Source organism: Acyrthosiphon pisum, chromosome A1 (assembly GCF_005508785.2).
Source record: "Acyrthosiphon pisum isolate AL4f chromosome A1, pea_aphid_22Mar2018_4r6ur, whole genome shotgun sequence".
Taxonomy (NCBI): domain Eukaryota; kingdom Metazoa; phylum Arthropoda; class Insecta; order Hemiptera; family Aphididae; genus Acyrthosiphon; species Acyrthosiphon pisum.
The window spans coordinates 161624233-161642043 of record NC_042494.1 but is presented as its reverse complement, the minus strand read 5'-3'; the positions used below and the strand labels follow the sequence as shown (position 1 = coordinate 161642043).

The 17811-nt window shown below is 26.3% G+C and overlaps 1 protein-coding gene across 3 annotated transcripts in view; it reads right to left on the bottom strand.

The window, feature by feature from the left end:
- LOC100159811 (neuroligin-4, Y-linked-like) overlaps positions 1-17811 on the bottom strand; it is a 516542-nt gene that overhangs the window by 469427 nt on the left and 29304 nt on the right. For all 3 annotated transcript variants that reach the window (XM_029488726.1, XM_029488724.1, XM_029488727.1), the window contains exon 2: positions 12693-12735. The gene's annotated coding sequence lies outside the window, so the exon portion shown is untranslated. The remainder of the gene's footprint in view (positions 1-12692; positions 12736-17811) is intronic.

Below are 17811 nucleotides of genomic sequence, written 5' to 3'. Positions count from 1 at the left end.
CATAAAAGATACTGAATCTACCCTTCAACTTAAAATCTTCCTTTATTTTGAGAATATTTGGGTGGTCCCACATTGCCCCAGACAGGTATAAACCACTTTGCCACAAATAGTTAAATTACCTAGAGCCATTGATTTTATTTTATTTAAATACCTAAACATAAATAAAGAACTTTAATCATAGAACAAACAACATAAGCTTTTAAATAAAAAAAAAAAATATTAATAACAAAGCGCAAAATAATTGAATATATAAATAACAAATTATGCAATTCTATTATCAAGTAAATTATGATAGGCATATTTCCAGTTTTTCATTGTTTAATTACAAAATAATCACTAGTTCGATTCAAAACTTTTACCACAGTATCTCGACGACCAAGGAAGCCATAAATCTAATAATATTATACATTTTTTACATTAAATGAATAGATAATACAATGTCCCCACTTTGCCCAGTGGCGTATTTAGGAATTTCAGGATAGGGGCAACACATTTTTGCCGCCCCCCCTCAACAGTAAATGTATTTACTAATATACTGTATATAATATATATAATAAATATATACTAATTTAAAATTGTAATGTTACATTCAAAAAGGAAGGTATAATTAGACATTTAAACAACATTATTGTACCAGTTAAGAGTGAAAAAATATTATAAATAAAATAGTAAATCTTTCAAAATACCTACATGTTTGACGACAAACGAATAATTTGTTAAATAAAAATAAAAATTTTCCGCCCCTCTAAATCTTTAAAAATTTGCCGCTCTGGGCAATGGGACCCATAGCCCCTACTTAAATACGCCCCTGACTTTGCCCCGGTACCCCACTTTGCCCCATGTTCCCCTACGTCAAAAATAATGTTTAAATTATAATTTTATCTGTAATGACGATACTTTCCCGATCGAAAAACAAAAACAAAAAAAAAAATGCAGAGGAACCTCAACGTGATTTAATCCAATAGTTTTTTTTTTTTTTGATCCAATTTCACTTTTTTCATACGAATTCTGAGGTATCAGAATGCCATTATAATACATTAAATGGGTGAATATAAACATCTTTATTAACTATACACTATAATATTATAATGACGTTTAATGCCGCAATGACAACCTAACGTTCTAGCACCACATCAAAAGTCAAATATTTATCATATAAAATAATTTTACCCCGTATACTGACACGGGTTGTCTGCCTGTCACAGATAACCTTTAGGTAATGATTTTCGATGTTAAGTTATAATCAAATTCGACTCCGTCTACATTACCCGTGCAATTGAGATATTCCGATAATAACACGTGGAAGTCTCGAAAATGCATAATAGTTTTTTCTTTTATTTCTTTTTTTTTTTACCCAGATTCGGATAAGTGACTTTTTGAGTTCAACCGTAATTGCTGTAGCCTTTTACGCGGTTGAAATGCTTAGAGCATACCATGGATATACATATTACATAATATATATACAACCAAGAGTTTCTCGGGCCAGGGCGTCTCAACATTGCAACCGTTCGATATAGATTGTATTGTGCACCCCAAACCATTTTCGAGAGATTGTTCGACAAAAATCCATTAGACGGGGCGTGTTTGGAATACGTTTTATTGGCGTTGAAATCTATCGCCAACGAGTGTTGATTTGATGCCAAAAAATGGTTCTAAAATTACCGAACGGTTGTACGACTCTAAAAAGTAAATTAAGTACATTTACCAAAAAATTTACAAAAATAAAATATTTCTTTTCAGTCCATCCAATGTGAATATTTAATTAAATATTTTAATGATTCACATTTTATGATTTAAAAAAAAATCAATAACCGATTGAAATCATAATTTACTTCATCAACATAACACAAAAAACCGTTTTACAATTACCCTATAGTCAACTAAAATAGTTTTGAAATATTGAAAAAAAACTAAATGCATTATTTTAGACTCGAAATAACTTCATATTCAATTAAGAATGATGATGTTAATATTTTACTTAATATAATTTATTAGAACTCAATACTAAGGCAATATTCAATGTTTATAACACTTCACATTTTATTCAGTCAAAATTCAGTGATACAAATTTTATAGTAACCCTAATAATGATGAGTATAATATACTATTGAAACAAATGGATTTTATATTGAAAAAAAAAACCTAATCTAATGACAATGCCAAATGTATTATTCGAAAAATTGTACATCGTATTTAATACTTATTTTGAAATTACGGTTGTTTTTTTATCATATTTCGGTGGTTGACGGTAAAACAGGTTTATCCGTGTTAACTGCAGTGGGAAGTTAATTTAATATAAACCCAAGAACATTGAGACTAGAACATTTTATTTTGATATTATTTAGGTACACCGCTAATAAAATAGAATCCAAAATTGTAACATAATAGAAACCCTTCAGGGCGCTCATTTGATATAGGACAGCAGGACCCTCTCATTAGTACTATTTGCTGTTGTCTCCTGAAAGTGCCTATGGGTCACATAGTTTTAAATTGATATAAGCCAACTCTAGACAACTTTTATTCGTATATGTTTATATACGAACGTAAACGTGACTTCTGCGGCCCAAAGAGCTCTACTTGTGTAGTCACATACACGAAAGCTATGATAGAGATTAAAAAAAAAAAAAAATTATAGAAGCTACTAATAAACACGCAGAGTTCGTTAGAGTAGTTTACGAGGGTTTCGCGTATGCAATTATAGCCAACATAGTCAGACGTGCTATTTGTCGTGTGCGTTGATGGTTTCAACTTTTGAGACAGAAAACTAAATTTGTCATACTTAATGCAAGACTCTGGATTCGATGCCTAGAAATGTCAGTGTATTGACACATTTTTTATGAATTTTCTCGACTGATTTTTATGTGCGCGTAGTTCTGTAATAAAGCATAGAGTATCTACAACGAAGAGTAGTATAAGAGTAGAGTAACAGTATGAAGTAGAGTACTATAACATTTAGTTTGCAAAACAAGTCAAGAACGTCTTCATGATTATATCTAAAACTATGTCAAAAAAACATTGAAGTACGCAAAAGACTTAAACACCAGTTTCGCCGATATGCTATAACTTTTAAATTAGATAAATAAAATATAATAATATATTTGTACGTTTTGTGAACATTTTAATGAGTAAGCTATACAATTGTCTACATCTAGGGTCGTAGGTATACTGAAGGCGTTTTGTGTTTTGTATAAAAGTTACCGTGTAATATAATAGGAAGTTATGATAAACAAAAAACTACCAAAATACAGGAACATTAAGTTTTTAACGGGAATAAAAATAATTAGTTCTCTCATGAGGTAATATAGTAGTAATTAATGCAATGTGCAGACGACAAAAGTTTTCAAAGTGTCTGTATGAAAAATAGTCGAGGCAAAACGTCAGCAGTATGAAACAAATTAAATAAAATCACAGCATAATATTTACGAACGCCGTGGTTAAGAATAAAGCGAAATGATAGATAGAAATAATATATTTCACGGAAAATATAATAAAATGTAAGACTTTTTTTCTTTCGAACTCGATGGAGGCTGCGTACAGATGTAAAAGTAACACATACGTGCAGTATATTAATTCCTATAATAATCATGGAAATGTTGAAGGATATTTGAAAGGAAGTTCTTTAATTTAATTTACATCTGCTCTCGAACCAGAAATAAAAAAATAAAAACGGCATAGGATTTGAATTTAACACAGAGGTGGACCAAGGATAAACAGAATTACCATAAATATGAAATACCGATGCATACAAATTTTTGTGTATGTAATGTGTATATATATATTATAATATACGCGTATATGGAAATAAATAAGGGCTTCTTGCAAGAGTTTATTTAGCAATGACTTTAGGCGCATCCCTAGTTCGATTTTTTTGCAATCCACACATGCAATATAATTTTACGACGAGAAATTTCGTAGGTAGTCTTCAAAAAAAAAAAAAAAAACGAAACAAGTAAGAAATAATTGCAAAAAATATCATTACAATATTTTGAATTGAATGAATCATGATAGAAGAACTTTTGTAAAATTAAATTACAATTTTTGAATGATGCATTCCAATAATTATCTCAGAGGTAGATTATAATTGTAACGAAAAATGTAGTTAATCATGTATAATATCATAATATAATTATCTAAACTTAAGCGTTATCCATTCAAAAATAATTAAAAATTGACTTAATAATTAATATTTATATAAATAAATTATTAATACATAAAGTCCTTGGAATATATTTTAGAACATTACATACATACTAAAAAATAAATAAAAATGAATCTATACTCATTTAAATCTATTTTATACAGTTTAGAATTTGAAATAGATTTACAATTTATTATTATTAACTAAATTTTCAATTATTAATAATAAAACTAATTATTGTTTCAACAATACTTTGAACAAAATGGTCTATTTGGAAAAATTAAAGATAGACAGTATACCTTTAATTCAACATATTATTATTGTACAAGCTATAATATTTCTAACATTTTCCATTAACATAAAAATAAGCTTTCATTTAATTTTACAGTGTACATTGCATAGTATAATTATTATTAGTATGATAGGTATATTAGAAGTGCTAATAGTAATGCACAAATGTACATGACCTATAAATTATTAAAAAATATATAACTCAGATTTAATATAATCCATATAAGTTAAAGCAATTCTTAGGTTATAAGTTTGTAACATACATTAGGACGAAATTTTCATACAAATAAAATAGTAATACGATAAGGTAACTTTATGATATTTATCACAGTTATCAGACGTTTTAATTGCGAATTTATTGAATTGTTATGGTCCTTACTTAAATAAATCATAATACGATGAATTAGGTAGTACTCCATTAAAAAATATTGATTTATTTCAAAAAACTCTTAACTATGTACTGGCATTTTTTGATTTTCCTCATTAAATGTTGTCATTACTATCCAATACTATTAAATAGTGCCTATACTTAAATATACCTTAAAACTCTCCAAGTCCAATATTATATCAATACCTACACTTCCACGATTTCAAAAAAACATCTTCTTATAAATGTATAGTTTTAAAATCTTACCATTTAAGAATTAGAATTTTTTCCTACCTATTTAATTTATTATATTATTTATAAATATAAAATACAATTTAATGACTATATACAATCAACTTTAAAAAAAATGAATTGGTTTTCGAAAATATTTTAAAATATCATTCCGCATATGTGTACATAATAATATAATAGGTATATATGTATGAATAAATCAAATTATTTTTTCAAATGCAATATATCTTGTTCAACAATAAATAAATCAAAAAATAATTCAACACCATTAATTATTATTGAAATGGTTTTTTGAACACAAACACGGTAATCTATATTTTGCATTTTATTTATAACTTAATTTTTATCATAGCATAAAATATACATTATTTAATATAGAATTTATCGTCTGCAACTTAGAATGTTGATTTCAGTAGATAGTTTTTAAACCATTTAAAAGGTTAGGTTACAACAATTATTTTAAACTCTGTGAAAATCTGTATTATTATTTCATGTACTTAAAATATAAATTATAATGTATACTTTATGATTTTTTTCATTAATGTTTGTATTGTATATAAAAATGTGTATACCAAAAATAAGCCAAGTCTTACCACTTGGCTTATTTTGAATTAAAGTTATTTACATTTATTTTTTTTTACTTTTTTTATCTTTGGATTAATCACACTAGACCAAAACAAATTAAATCAAATAAAACTTTTAACCTATCCTAACCTGCGTTGTCACCTAATTTAAATTGTATTTTTTCACTTTAAATTCACACATTCTCAGCAACTCAATAATGTTAGTTTCAAAAACAAATATTATTAAACAATACATTCGTTTATATTATTGTTCTATTTGTGCATCAGTGTGTTTTAGGACATACTTAAGTACAGGTTTCCTTTTTTAATGTCTAAATCTCAAAACCAAATGATTTATAACTAAATTCTCTTTAGGATTAAAGTATACGTTATATTATAAACTATAAAGTATATACATAAATATAATTTGCATAATTCTGTCGTTTATACATGCATATATATTTTTTTTCTTTCTATGTGTTAACAATTTTATTTATTTCGAATTCGTGATCTAACCAAAAAATACCCTAAACACATTGTATAAATGAAAGGAAAACAGTGGGTGTATACGTGGACGTTTGGGAAAAACCGTATGTTTTTTGGTGCTTTTGTTGGCGTACATTGTGTCAGAATAATGAATGTAGTTTGGGACAAACGGGCTGAGGGATTAGAAACTCGCGGCAGAGCTGTAAAAATATACCCTCTCGTGTTGTTTTTCTACTGCGCAGAGATAAATACGTGTTTTTTTCGGGGGTCAAATAATAAAGCGACGGTAATATTTCGAAATATTTTTATGGCCACGGCAGATGCATCACTCTGGGATATATTGAAATAACAAAAATGTTTTCAAAACCGTTGGTTATATAACCGTACTAATATTTAGCGAGGAAATTATAAAGGTAATTGGTTTTTTTTATTTTTTTTTATTTCTTACAGTTACGAGTTCAACTTTCGTGTCTAGTGTGTACACTACATTAAATAGTGTATAATAAAATGAAATAATACATTTCACTATAACATTTTTGTCTGTTGATAATATTAGAATATATTTCGTTTCAAATGTAAACAGATATTAGAAGTTGAATTTGTCAGGCCATCTTCAATTATTATGAGCATATTCAAAAGTGTTTTAACACATTGTATAGGCGATCAATTATCTAGGTACACGTAAAAATTTAAAAAAAAAAACATCTAATTTCTAAATATGACGTATACATTTTATTATTTACTAGCTGCACGACCTTCCTCCGGAAGAAATTATTTTTTTATAATTTAATTTGAAAACATATGACTATTTTTTGGCTACACAAATAATATAATATAATTACATTTTGTAGTTATTGTTATTGCTTATTTCTGAAAATTATATATCCTACATTTTGAATTCAACCAATGGAGTGATCAATTTTATTATTTTTATTATAGAATAGAGATAAGGTAGAAAAAAATGTAACAATAAATTATTTGTTCAATGAATAATATATATTTCAAATGGAAAAATGCAAGCAAATAAATAAATAATTACTAATAATAATAATAATAATAAATAAATAAACAAACAAACCGGTTTCCTTCGTCTCCAAAATCAAGTTAGATTCTCATATATATATATAGATTAATTACTATGGATATTTCCTATTTTATTGGTCTCTGACTATAAATTACTTTTTAGCGTTTAAATTGTTTTAAGCGTAAATATAAATAATAATATCAAAAAAATATAATTGGATTTGATACTTCACTTAGGGCCAGTTGTGTCATCTTCGATTAAAGTTAACCGGAGTTTAATGTGCTGAGTTTACCCGGTTAAATAATCTGTTATCAGCTAAATAAGCTTAATCGAAGTTTAACCGTAGACAGTACAACTGGCCCTTAGTGAAACATGATTATTAAATAGTGAATTCTAGTATGTTTTATTAAAATTGGAGTATTAATACATTTTCTAGATATATGTATACGACCTAATACAATTTGTTCGTTAAAAATAACGAAATAGCTTTATGGTAGATTCTATATGAGGCCATTGAAATATCGATTGAAATTTGTGGCCGGTATTCGTATTACCGATAATTTGATTTATGATGTTGTTCACGTTCACATATTATTTGAATATAGGCAATATTATAGCCTTTTGATTTTTAACTTTATCACATATTTATTCATAGGAAGAACATTTAAAAATTATGTCTACTTAGTACTTACGTATCAGAAAGACTAATTTAATGTTATTAAGATAAGAAGCCAACTGTCACTCTTGAATCCAACTATACCCATTAATACTAACTCAGATCGTATACGATACCTTAGGGATTCCATGAAAAAGCTTTTCAAATAAAAGACCTTTCATTAATATAATGAAGAAAATGGCCTGACCACATTCATATCACTGTAATATATAATAGATATAGGTTAACCTGAAATATAAAAATATTTACATACTTTTGTTATTTAATGTGTTTAATGTCAGAATTTACATTTGCCTGTATAATTTGGTTTAAATTATATTTTATGTCTGTATTTTTTTTTTTACAGAAACTATTATTTTTAATACAACATAGCAATAGTAAAGATTGTATTATTTTTGTTTTTTCATTTGAATATTATTCTTAAATAAAATATAATGATAATAATTTTTTTTTAGTTATAATAATCATAAGTTAGAAAATAATATATGAAACGTTATTATGGTATGCTTATCTATTACTTATTGCAACTATCAAATATGTTATAATATTAGTTTATAACGAAAGATCATAATATAATAAAATATTCTTGATTTAAAAATACAAAATCGCTAAATACAATGATACAAATAAATCCAGATCTATGGTTTCTATAACCGTATTAATATATTTGTTTTTTGCAATGTACTGATATATTGGCTCAAATTAGTTTCCATATTCCGCCTTATTTCTGTACAAAAGATTTTTCTTACCGGTATTTGTTATCTCACAATACAGAAATATGGCATTGATTCATATTTTCTTAGATCATTAACTATAAACTAACAAAGTCTCTGTGTCATGTCACTATACGTTGTTAAATGTATGGTTACGTTAGAGTGAAAAATGATTATTTTTGATACCAATTATTTATTTATTCTTGTGTTATAGATTATAAGACATACTCAACTGTATTTTTTCTTTTTAATTCTGTACATTAATTTTATTTTTATAATTGTACCTATTTGTTTATAATTTTACTATATTTATGTTTCTATAATTATGGCACAAGTCTAAGGACAATTATGTTAATATAATATTGCTGATTGATTTTTACTGCATATGAAAATGTTTAAAGAATTTTTTTTTAATTAACATTTTTTATTTATTAGTTCATTTTAGAAATTAATTAATTTTCATCCAATACGTTTCTTTATAACTGAGCAAAATATTCACTATTATTAATGTTTGATAAAATACATATTTAAATTAAGTAAATTTATTTTAAAAGAACTGTAAACCACTTAACAGTATGTTGTATTAAATAGTTCACCCAGGTTAAACGAACGTTTTTTTGAAACCTGTTAAAAATATATATTATATAGGTACAGAAAGCTGATGAACTAGAAATCCCTAAAAATATTCATGAACAACAAAATGTACAAAAGAATTTATTTTTGAAATGTTAAAATAAAATATACACATTAAATTACTAAGTATCTTAAGTTTGAGTAAATTTGTTTTAAATTATGTACTAGAATAAAGAAGGAAATTATGTTGTTTTATTCATGAAGATAACTAAATTGAAATAAATTTCTGCATAATATATTCAAAGATAATATACAAGTATAATACTGGCACTACATTTCATGTCAATTTCACATCACCAAGCACACAAATATTGGTAAATAAATAGAGTTCTATTTATATAGAGTGTACTTAAAATAAATAATCATTAATCAATAGTACAGATTGTAATATTATGAGTTTTTCTGTTAGGATTGGGAATGTTTAAATAAAATTTTCCGAACAAAAAAGAATGATAAATAATAGAATTATGTTATTTCCAACTAATAATTACCAAAAATATTTGGTATGAGACATTTCATTATTAATTTGAATATACATATATTATATTCGCGAAATATTAAAACGAAAAGTCATCATTTTAATTGTTTGTATACATTATTTGTATTCTTTATACTTAAATACACGTTAAAAAAATATTTCAATTTATGAATTTGAACGTTATTTTAATTATTTTTTTGTCATCATTAATTAGTATTGATATTATTGTTAACATAATAATATTATGTGAGTGTCACATTGTCATGGATAAACACCACTTATTACACGTTTATAGTTAAAAAATACTTCATACACTATTTCAAATTTTCGAAATTTGTTGGCCTTATAAATTATAATAGAAATAAAATACTATATTATTATATATTATCTTTATGTACATTTTTAATAAGCTTCAGCTTTACTATATAAAATGCATACATATTTATCTATTTATTGTTATATAGTTTTTGATTATAATATCAGCATGTATAGTATGCATTTTCATAACTTTAAATACGAGATTTTTCAAATGTTTCCATTAGATATCTAGTATGATAAAAACTTCGTCAATTCAAATTGTCATGAAAAAAACTTCAAATTTTAACGTTAAAACCATAAATTATTATATTAAATCAGCTTAATGAATTTTCTTTTACATAATTGCTACAGAGCGCCGAGAGTCTTATATTGATGATCACTTTTTCTATTTCCAATACTTTGAATATTATATATACATTAATGGATGAATAAAGCGTTGACAAATACCGGCCAGACTTAGTTAAGTGAGACGATATTGGCGGTGGTGCTATGGGTGTCAATGAATTCCTTTTTCTTTTCGGAAAAAATAAGAAAGATCATTGAAACAAGTCATCAAAGAAATCCCTCTATATATCTCCGACATTGAATTATCAAATGAACTTACCATGCTATGTAGGCTACACACCACAACTTATTAGAGATTTCCTAGAAATCAGAAAACGAATCCCCATACACATAGTCTCTTTAAAAATGACCAAAAATTGAAAAGACATTTACTTTATTGGTGATATTTTTTGTATAAGGGTTAAAATTTAACCTGAGAATAATTCTGGCCCATCACAATATTTAAGTGTCAAAAAGTTGGACACTCGCCTCTAAACTTTAACCTAACTCCTCGATGATTCAAATATGGTAAAGAGCACCCCACCAAATAGTGCTCCAAACCTAACACCGACAAAGCCTATCATTGAAACTGCGGTGGTGAGCACACTACTATCTAACGAGGATACCCCACTATATTGAAAGACACGAACCAAAACCTATACTCAACCACATGTGTACTAAAATTGTATTCACCAAAACTTCCAGTCCACTCTTTCCATCGTGCCACAGTCACCAGATACAGCTTCGCTTTCTCAATGAACCTTAAGCCCTTACTCAGACATCCTTAAAACAAACCCCACATCTCCCACTATACTTGCAGTTTCAGTGATACATATGCTGTGCATCATCAAAAAACTACTTGCCACCCTCCAACAATGTCCGAACTAATGCTAGAGAAGCAATTATACATACAGTCATGTCAATTCTTAACGTCATCCCTGAAAACCATTATGTCTAACCTATGTTTCATTACGTACTATGACCGGCGGCGCCCACTACTTGGTAGCAAACCAAAACCTCCTCCATTCCATAAACGCTACTCCTTTTTAAGACGAAACACTCAGACTATCCAAATCCCTTCAACACACGCTATCCCACAGTAAATACCCACATTGATCACGGCTAGCATAAACTGACCACAATACCATCCATGCAACATGCCAACACCTCATACAAAGTGAAAAGACTTAGTCTGGTACTCTAGATAGGCCACCGGCCGACCAACCAACGTAAATTACAAATTACTTCGTAATATAAATTATAATGAAACTGATACACATAAAACCATACATTTTATATTACAGTAGAAGAAAGATTTATAGTAGTAATTATGTTTCTTTACTAAATAATTATTTACTGCCGTTTGGTATTCATATTCCAAAAAGTAAATAGCTGACTTACACATAGGTTTTAATAAAATCATGATTATATTAACCCGTATTTATCACGTATTAATTTGGATAGATTACGTAAATCAACAGTATATAATTGTAATTAATTAGAATCAATATCAAACTGCACAGGCTATAACTATAACTGCAAAACGAGCTGGGGTCTATTAACGAGTTTATTTCAATCCGTAACCGATTAAAATATATGGAGTTTATGGAGAGAATCATTCAATTAATAATTTATTTCTGTTAATATTGAATTTAATATTATTAAAATATATAAGTCCCAATAAAGGTAAGTATTTTAAATATATTCCTTTTCTATATTGTGTACTATTTATTTAATCAATAATAGTCGTAAAATCATATGCATACTATCATATGGTCTATATTGCATTAAAAATATTATGGGCTTCTGTAAATTCAATAAACTACCGTATAAGCTAGAATAGAACAAAACGCCAAGCGCTGAATATAAGAATATAATATATTATTATATGATTAATGTAATACCGTATACCAGGTATAGTCTATTGCGGTACGTTTGCAATTAGAGTCGTGACTACGTTCAACGCATTGAAACGGAAAAATGCATATTTTGGTTTTAAAATGGTAAAGTGCAAAAAAAAAACGTCGTGTGCCAAATGTTGCTAACATTGATTCAGTTTCCTATACCTATAAAATGTTTCATTTTCATGATGTTAATTTTATTACAAATTTAAAATCTTTTTTTCATAAAAAAAAAAATGTATAATATAATATATCAGTAAGGAGGTATCTGATGTGTTGTTCACTGAACAATTTGTAATTGTGTATGGATTATTTTTTGTATTTTTTTTTTATTTAAATATGCTTTTTAGATTGTATTTTTTCTTCATCCAAACAATTCTTTGATTATAACTTTTTAGAAACACAAAAGTGATGAAGGATGATTTTTTTTTTATAAACAAAATTACTTATTGTCATTTGCTTTGACATTATTACGTATCATATTATTGTATATGTATAAATATATAAGTATAATATTATGTTACTCACATTTAATGTATGATTGCTTTTAGTGACTAAAATGATTGCGAATCTGAAAGAAAAACAAAATATTTATATCAATAAAAAAAAAAACAATAATCAATTATAGTAATACCAAAAATGTATAAATGTAGTATTTAATAAGTTCAAGTGCTAATATAATATTATCTACGACCTAAATGTCATTGTAAGATCACAAAAAAATATGTACAAAATAAACAATATTATGTTATATCATATCTTAACATGAATTATAATAGTTGGTCATTTTTTTTTTTTTTAATTGAAATATGGGAAACGAACTTCGCTGATTTCAATGTACATAAATAAAAAGTAAAAACCATGAAGAGAATCTGGAAAAAACTAAGATCCCCATAGACCAAACTCGGCTCGGGGCTCCAAAACTTCCATAATTTAAAATATTCACTGGCGTATGGTTTTTACTTGATTTGTCTTTTTATCATATAAACGAGCTACGGAAGTCAAACACACGACAACGATAATTCCCAAGTGAATTTACAGACTATTATATTGTCTAAAACAATATATATTTTGGCTGTATGTATTTTTCTTCAAAAAGTTTCATGTCTTAGATAGTTGGTAATTTATATTGAAAGTAAAAATATTCAGTTTAAAATGTTCATTAAACCACAATGTTATAAAAAAGAGCTTATTTTCAAACATATAAATATGGTTTAACTGTTAGAATAATATCAATTATTATCAAGCCAAAATATAAATCTTAACACATCATAACTTTAATAATGAATTGAACTAGAAAAATATTTGATTTTATAATGAGTAAGCCTACTTATAGTTATATTTATTATAAAACCTTCAAACTTTTATAAATAATTATAGCGTATAAATAACGTCACAAATGATGAATAAGATAACATATTTTTAAATAAATTTCATAATTACGTTACAATTAAAAAAGGGAAACTGAAAATCTACAGAAAAACATAAAATTATGACTATTTACTGTTCCTTTATTTAAAATAATATCTTAATAAAAATATAATTGATAAATGTATTAAATAATCTATAAGCCAATACCCTTAACGATATGCCACTAATTTAAAATGTATACACATCATATTAATCGTATATGCAAATGCTAAATTATCTTTTATTTAAATTATCAAAAATCAAAATCTATATAGGTACCTATTAAAAAATATACCCATTATATAGTATAATAATGGGTATTGTGCTCTTGCACTTTCTGTGGTAGTGGTTTCCTCTGGAGGGGCTACCCTTCAAAATTGGATTATTATTATTATTTATTATCGGTTATATTGTTGGATGGCTGTAGAATAAAAGTTAATGAAATTGTCGGTCAGCATTACGTCCCTAGACGGAATTTGATTGATGACCATCTATTGATGACCTCCGGTGATCCATCAGTGGAAGATGATAAACTCATACCCTAACCCACAATGCATTCTTAAGATGCAGAAGTTATATAATATATATAAATTAATGTGAATAAAGTTCGCTATTTTGTCAAGTAAATTATTCATTATAATTTATATGTTTACATTACATATTTTTTAAGAATTTCTTACATCAGGCAACTATAATATTGATAAAGTATTATACGTAGTATTAAACTAACTGGTCGTTTTAAAAACTGTGAAAATAATACAGCAAAACTTCCATATTACGAAATCTCACAGAGAACTTAAACAATTAGTATTATAGAGAATTTCGTTAAATAGAATTGAATAAATTTGGTTCTTATTTGGGTTCATGCTAAAAATATTTCATTAAATAGAATTAAATAAATTTGGGTCTAATTTGGTTTCGTTTTCAAAAATATTTTGTTTGACAGAAAATGTTGTTAAATGGAAGTTCGTTATATGGAAGTTTCACTATATTATGTGCGTAAACAGGTCTCCACCGATCTAAATAGATCCGTTCGGTTCTTAACTATAGCGTTAACACCAATGGGTATTATCTACAAGATAAAATAAATTAGTCATAATCAAAAAGTATTATCAGCTATTAAGCTTTTCATCGTATGTTTGTATCCAGCACATTATTATGCAAATATGATAAGACAACTAGTTTATTATTCGTTTCTCAACAAAATTAAAAACTCTTTAAATAAATACACCATAAAATTATTTTGGTTTTACCATCACGTCACATTGCCTTTTGTCTAACCAAATTTTGTTTCTTAGGAAACATACATTTAATTCGGAACAAAAAAGTTTTAACTAAGTAAAAAAAAAATATATTCACAACCAAAAAGTCTATCCGTAGAACTTTTTGTACTCAACTGACATCTTTTACATTATCGCTTTTTATATAAAGTTTTGTCTAGAATAAACCCAAATTACAAGACTTAAAGCAAAGCAACTTAGTTAGTTTTTAAATTTAAGAATAATTAAAAATCATTCACTACTAGTGAAGATGTGACTGTTTCAAATTTAAAATTGTTCTCTTGAACCTTTTAATATTTTGATTTAGCACCTTCTGGTGTTGATCCCACGAATAGTTAAAATCATGAGAATAATCAATAGTAAAAAAAATATAAGAAAGTTATTGTAAAATAGGATTTTCTTTTAAATTTTAGATATAAAATATTAATGAACACTATTAAATGGTTGAAAGAAAGATATTTCTCTCAGTTAAATTAGTTACTTTTGTATCCATGCGTTTTAGCAAGTAATTAAGTATATAATGTATATAATGATATATAAATATATTATATCATATATCTTAAAGAAAAGGTTGATTATATTGATAAAAAAATTATTTATATTTTATTATATAATATACATTTGTTACGTAAGACAACCAGTTCCTTTCATTTTTTATGTTACAGAAAATTATTCAACACACATGCGTGTTAAAAACATCTTTTAGTTGCCATTTTTTATGTACTTATTAGAAAAAAATTTGAAATCAGAAAATTTAAAAAAAATACAATCAAATGCTTTATCTCACATCGATGTTATCAATTGTTTCATACTTACGCTGATGTTTACAGAGACACCCCTAATAATGATCAGAAGCCCAAATTTATCAACATATTGTTGTTTATTATTATTATTGAAGTAGTTTTATCGATATTTCTTCGGATTATTTCTTCACGTCATTAAATCGTGTTTTGACAGCAAATATCTTATGATTAAATCCATGTATATTGTGATCGGTACCATCAAAAATCGTATTTCACTGTCCGGCAAATCCGTTATGAATTCTATGGTAGTCAAAATATGTAGAAAAATAACATTTGGCTTGACCCTAAAGGGAATAGTAACATCATATGACTGTAGTAATATTTAGCACGATACAGAATGGAATATAAAACATCAAGTACGTGACAATACGAAAAGGTCCAAAAAAAGACTGCAAAAACACGCATAAACATATATTTTCAAAACCCGATAATCCAAAGCTCTAAGCGTTTCTATGTTAGGAACACAACAGAGCAAGCTTCCTGTATAGCTTCAATACAAATGACAAAAAAAACTTTACACCAGGAGATTTTGAAGAAAAAATATATGTACATAAAACCCACCACATCCATAGCTCATACAACCCGTATAATTGGTAATTTGCATTTTACCATTTTCTTAGCAATACAACAATCAATTTGAGATGATTTTAGTTTTGAGAAATAACAATGAAAGTAGTAAAGACAGAATTTTGAAAAAAAAAAATCATACTTAAGCTCGTACTTAAGTTACGTATCAAATAGAATTGGATATAAAATATCGATATAATTTTTTTTTTTTTTAAATTAAATAAACAATTACTTTAAAAGTATTAATTAATATTACCATTGGAAATTGAAAATAAAATAGGTAATACATTATTAAAAAAGAAATATGAATTATTATTAAAATAATGGTATAATGATTTATGGTACATGATTTATTTTTGGTTTTGTAAATTTGTATTTAATTTGTATTTATATTATAAAAAAAAATATAATAAACTATTACTTATCCGTCACACTCAAATTTAAATTTTCTATAAACTTACATTACTGCAGATTTATAATATTCTTGTTTCCATCAAAAAATTTTGTTTTTAATTAAATATAATATAGGTACTAATATAATATCATATTCTAGTTTAATAAAATCCTCCAATCATAAGACGTTTAACACAGCTATATTTTGACAATAATTATTACAATAAGTTAAAATCTATATTAGTACACATAATATCCAATCAAATTTATATTAACATAAGTATCTATGTATTAGTATGTGAAAATACCAACTTATACTAACATTTTTCTTTAACACAATGTGTTGAACACGTGTTTATATCACAATACCTATCAGTTAATATAATCATTACTCACTTTTTTTCCTTTACTAAATAACGTAAGAATAAACGACCACAAGAAATTATTATTTTTAATTATATACTGAAAATGTATTTTTAATGATATAACCAATATACTTGTTACTACCTAGTAACTTATTCATATTTTACTAAATCAATTATCTGTAGATATAGACGAGTTCGTATATAATACAAGTATGTGTACTTCAACTACTGTAACATTTGTATTATTGAATGGAAATCGATTGAAAAAATCTGATGATGTATTAAAAGCTTTTCAAATTTTCAAAGAAATAAACACTTTAACAATTTACGTTGTAAATCATAATAACTAAATGCATAGTAAAAAATTTGAGTATGTTCATTAAAAATATTAATTATACAAGCGAAATTAAAAATAAACTGATCAAAAAAATAATCAAATGTATGGTAGGTATGAGTAAATATATATTTTTAGGTACCTAATAATTTATCATTGCAGGTTAAAACGATAATATTGTCATATAAAACAATAATCTATTACTATTAGCAAAGTTAATCAGATTATATTCCGAATAATCACAATTAAGTATCTAGGGAAAACTTTTAGATTAGGTTTAACGTAAACTAGATATTTTTTTCAGAACATAATATATATTAGGTTTGTTCCAACACACGGTCAAACTATCATAGAACTGTCGGGAGCATGCGCAGTAGAACTATTCCGTTCCAACCCGCCTAAAACGCAGACTCAAACTGTCAGATGATTGTTCAAACACGTTATCAGACCAGTTTATGACTGGTTATTGACAGTCAAAACGATCCGCGGATTCCT